The sequence below is a fragment of the Varanus komodoensis genome, unplaced genomic scaffold, assembly GCF_004798865.1.
Source record: "Varanus komodoensis strain SLA01 unplaced genomic scaffold, ASM479886v1 scaffold54, whole genome shotgun sequence".
Lineage (NCBI taxonomy): Eukaryota > Metazoa > Chordata > Lepidosauria > Squamata > Varanidae > Varanus > Varanus komodoensis.
The window spans coordinates 1,707,391-1,712,632 of NW_025336142.1; the positions used below are offsets into that span (position 1 = coordinate 1,707,391).

General features: G+C 53.0%; 1 long non-coding RNA gene across 1 annotated transcript; it reads left to right on the forward strand.

Moving 5' to 3' along the window:
* The first annotated feature begins 1,008 nt into the window (after positions 1-1,008).
* LOC123032404 lies at positions 1,009-4,999 on the forward strand. Its single transcript, XR_006416473.1, has 3 exons — positions 1,009-1,246; positions 3,553-3,837; positions 4,793-4,999. It is a non-coding gene; the product is annotated as an uncharacterized LOC123032404 (long non-coding RNA).
* The last annotated feature ends 243 nt before the right edge of the window (positions 5,000-5,242 follow it).

Sequence of the window (5,242 nt, forward strand, 5' to 3'; positions counted from 1 at the left end):
GGCCATCGGGCTGCATGAACCCTGGCACCACAGACCTTGGAAATGGGGGGCGATGGCCTGACGGGCCAGACACACTCCAGCGCTCCCACAAGGTGCTGTGAAGGCACGTGGCATCACTCTGCAAGGGCAAGGCCGGTGGCCGTCCTCCGGCCTTCAGCCACGACAGCCAAGGGGACGGCTCCCGGTCCACCAGACACGTGTGCCTTGTACGCCCGCTGTGCATCTGCCCAGTTAGGGGGCTCCAGCCAGACACTCTCAGCAAGAGACGAAAGATCCCCACGGTAGCCGAGGGAACCTTGCCGCGAAGCAGTGCAGAGCGGCCGTGTCTGCCCTTCGCCAGAGTCTTGGCTTTCTTTCCAGGACTCCTCACCCAAGGAGTGAAGTCCACTTCTCCGTCAGAGAAGCCCCGTGCCGGGCTGCCGATCTACAAAAGCTTTGCCTTCAACAGACTGTCAGCGGGAGCCAAACCGATGGCAGCAGGACCAGTCAATCCTTTTCTTAAGAAGAGAAAGTCAAGTCCTTCCCAAAACACCTTCCTTTCTTCCGAGTTTTCCTTTAGCCTTCCAGCAGCCACTTGAAGCATGAATTTCTTTAAAAGTTATTTACATCCTTGTAAATAAACCTGGACAGCTACCTACCCACCCCAATATATTCCCCTTAAACCTTTTCCCTTTTTCTTATGTAAAAAACACAGTTGCTTTCCTCCACATAGCCCTTATGATATCAGCATGGGTTTTCTGTACGGCTTATCCAATCCTGAGGTGATAATATATTCTGGAATGATTAAAGGGAAGAAGAAAAAAGAGTGAGTTAAGAAATATCCTTCTTTTCCAGGGGACAAACTTCTGGTTCAGCTACAGACTATTATTAACACACAACATCGCAATGTGAGAATATCTTTTTATGCTCCCCTTCCTTTCTATCTCTGGCTCCAGTCCTTACATTGCTATTTCTGTCCCATTTGACCCAATGCCAGCCAGTGGTTCTCTGTTTAGGACTGCACTTGTAAATCTCGCTTTCATTTCCGCGAAAACTCCTTAGTATTCTGCCCTTCAGTTTTCAAATAAATTTCTCGAGTCATTTCAGAAATGTGATTTAAGCCAATAAAGCCATGTTGCTGCCATCCTGGTAAGTAAAGAGGGCGAAAGTGCACGGGGAAACGCCAGTAATGCTGAAGTGATGAAAGGAGGTTACGAGGCACGGTGACCGCAGAGACCTTGGCTGCTGGAAGGCCAGTTCGTCCCAGGTAAGCCCTGTTCTGGGGGAGGGGGGCGCCCTTGGCTGAACTTGGGACCAAAGCTCGTAAGCCCCCTCCCCAGTCACCCAGAGCATGTTGCAAGATGGAGCAACAGCAGACATGGCCAAGGGCAGCCCCTGGGCCAGGACAGGCATCCCAGATGCACTGTCCTTCACCAGAGGGAGGGCTGTTCCACTCCATGTCCTTCTCTCTTTCCTCTTTAAAACCCACCAAAAGCCTTTCCGAGACCGGGGAGGCAGAAAAGCTCCTGCTTACAGATGCTCATTTGGCGATCTCTCGTTATAAAGTATGTATTTCCCAACGCGTTCTCGACAGACATCCCTGCCTTGCCTTCCGCCTCCGAGGGAGAGCTCCCGTGTCCCAACGGGCCACTGTGCGGGGTTGCCATGTGTCGCCTGGATGGGTCTGATTGAGCTGCGTTTACACTGGCGTGGCTTCCACGCCCCTCGCTGCTCACCCCGTGGCGTGGCACACCTGCACCCCCTTTGGCCCCCCCCCAGCCCTCTCCACGGCAGCCCGTGCTTTTGGCATCTCACGTCACTTTGGGCCAGTGCCGAGAGGCGGTTGGGAACGCCGCTGGTCGCTGCCAGAAGCTTGATCCCTGAGCGCTCTTCCTCACGCCTCTTTTCCAGCAAGACCAGTCCACAGGAACGCCACCCAGTCCCTCTGCTCCCTTGCAGCACGGGCAGCCTGCAAGGAATGGAGGCAAGTGCAGCGGTCTGTCTGGCGCTCATAAATCCACCACAGCTCTGTCACAGACTCAGCCGGTGAAGCTATATTCAGCTCCGATGCCGATCTGAGCCACGCCAACTCCTCCCCCATCGCACAAGGTCGCCTTCTTTCTCCTTCTGGACTTTCTCCTTGTAGACTTCAGGCTGTTTCTTCAAACTCATCTTAATATTGGTGGAGCTGCATATACTTGTCTTATCAAATCGGTCAGAATCATAGAATCATGGAATAGCAGAGTGGGAAGGGCCCATGAAGGCCATCAAGTCCAACCCCCTGCTGCTGCAGGACACGACGTGACACTGTCCCACTGTTGTCAAGGTTCTCCTTGAATGTCCCCAGTGGGGGAGAGACCCCACCTCTCCGGGCAGCCGGTCCCACTGTCCCATTGCTCTGACTGTGAGGAAGCTTCTCCTGAGGTCCAGCCCGAATCTGGGTTGCCGCAGCTTGAACTGATTCTTCCGTGTCCTGCACTTGGGCATCAGCACGAAGAGATCTTGACCTCCCTCTTTGTGACGGCCTTTGAGGCAGTTATGGAGGGATATCATGTTCCCCTCTCAAGGCTAGACATGCCCAGTTCTCAGTCTCTCCTCCCAGGGCCGTGTTTCCAAACCCTGGACCATTTTTGTTGCCTTCTCTGGGCCCTTTCTAAAGCCAGTGTTTACCATCCACTTTTGCCATGCCAAGCCATCTGCCAAGCCTTCCGCAACCTGGTATCCTCCAAGAGATCCTGATGATTGGCCATGCATGTTGGGGCTGATGGGCATTGCAGTCCAAAACATCTGGAGGACATCAGGATGAGCAGGGATGTCCACCCTTTATGCATGTATTAGAAGCCCGGCAGATGGAATATTTAGGCTGCAGGATGGAATTTTAAAATGAGCCAGGACTGCTGGGGAAATGCATGGCCTTCGTAAATCACAGGCAACCCTGAAATTAGCCAGAACCAGACATGGCCAGGTATATCTGGATGGAAAAAGCTTCCAGCCCCCCACAGAGAGGGAAATTAGCACAAACCAGTCAGCAGACTTACCAGGTCATGCTCTGTTTCATGCAAATGCTTTTAAAAAGCTTGGAAGAGGCCACTCATTTGTGAATCCACGAACTAAATCTCTGGGGGAGGTCACCAACCCAGCAATCTGTATGTGGCAGAAGAAAGCTCTGGTCTCTGCATGGGGATTAAGGGAGGTAGAAAAGACCCGTGCCTTGGACTCAGAGCAAAATCCAACTCCTAAAAGCAGCTCAGAGTTATCTGAATTTTTACACGCTAGGTGTTTTACCTCCTGGGACCTATTTACAAGGATTGTAGGTGCTCTCTAATAAAATCCCCTGCTCCCGCCTAGTTTGGTTCTCTTTATCTCGAGGGGCCAGACAAGGGTGCCTCCTTCTCTCCACCAGCACCATGGAAAGTATAAAAAACCTAGCAAGAGTTACTGGGGACAAAAGTGGCCTCATATGGCACTCAGGTGCGGTTGGGTGCAGGTATCTGCAGGTGACCCACCCTACCTCATGTCCAGAACGTTTCCAGGGGTCTTTGATTTATAACCCTGCCCTGTTCCCCCCACCAGCTTCTTCCATCTTGTTTCTGACTGCGGGAAGTCCGTGGAGGAAGACTAGGAACGCCAGCTTCCCCTTCAGCGGCAGCGTTTGCCCCAAGGGGCGGGGGGAATGGTGTGCCCCTAAGCCTGGCCACCCAACTCGCCCCGGCCGAGCCCGCACCGCCTGGCTTCGACCCTCCGCACCAGCTCCTTGTGAGTCCACCCAGATCTCCAAGGCTGCTCGGGGCTCGTCCAAACAGTGGCAAGACTCGCCTGCCTTGCCTGCCCAGTGCTGGTCAAGACATCGCATGCCCGGTGAGTGAGAACCCAGCAAGGTGGGACAGCGCCATCCTTCTGTAGGATGCAGGGGCGAGGGCTGAGAGAGGGTGTGCCTGAGGTGGCCTGAGGGCTAGATCCAGACCTCCTGGTTCATGCCTCCGCCTCTTGGCCGCTACAGGCCACCCACGCCCTGAAATATGGCACAGCCCGACATCTGGGCCTGGATCTGGCTACCAGTGAAGGAACACACGATGCTAGGAAGCGCAGGGGGCTCCAGTTGTTGCGGTTTCTTTCTCCAGCATTTGCAGGCTGTGGGGCCACATCCTCCACCCCACCTGCTTGCACCAGGCCAGGGCAGTCCTGGCAGCTCTTGCTGCCGCCACCCTGGATCCATTGCCTGCAGCAACGGGAGAACCAGCCTTGCAGATGGCAACGCAACCCGCTTGGACTGCTGCCACCAGCCTGCTCTTAGGGGGAACCAAAGCAAGAAACTGACTAAACATCTCTCCTCCCCCCTAGCTTGCATTGCAGGCGGGCGTCCACGCTAGCGCTGCTCCCAGGGGCTTCGGAAATCCCTTCAGGCAGCGTGTCTCAGAAGGCTGGGAACGGAGGGTGCCGTTCTGAACAGCGGAGAAACAAACTTCCGAACAGCGCAGGGTGCAATGAAGAGAAGAGGGACGGAGGGTCTTCCAGTGCTTGGGGACCCATCGGCTGCTCACTCTTGCATTTCTCATGCTTGCGGTCTGGCAGGATCTCTCATCTGGAGAATCTTGGGAGTTGTAGTCCAGCCAGAGGGCAGCTGGTTGGAGAAGCCTTCCAAGAATGATGCTCAGTGAGATCCTTGTTTTGATTTTCTCCATCTTCACACTTTCCAAGCATTGCTCCTCATGATGGGCCCCTTGCCCTCCTTTTCTCTCAAAACAATTCCCTCAAAAAGCTTCCTTTTTTTTCCTTATGGGAGAAAACATGCAGTGGCTTTTCTTCTTTGCAGGAGAGAAAAGCAGTGGATGGGCAGAAAGATGGTCAAAGGAAACAAATATTTAAAATACGTGCCTGTAGGTGTTCAGGGAGAAGCAAAGGGTACTGCACAAACGGATCAATTTGTATTCTTCCCGGCTATATCAAATGCGGCAACAGAACAGTTACCTTAAATCTCAGGTAAGTACATCACTCTAAAGACATGTGACCCTGGGAAACAACTTTGCAATGTTCCTTGATTGATATATAGAAGAGCGGAAATCATGTTTTGCCGGCAAAATGCACTTCTGCCAACAGGTGGCAATGTATCTTTGACAACTTAATGCAACCTTGACATGGCTTGGGTATCCGACTGTAAGAATGAACAAGGGGAAAAAATAAGGTTGCTTTCCACATTTGCTGGGTCCTGCTGCTGAGACTTCCAGCTGCAATCATCAGTATATATTCTATTTGTATAGTGCTT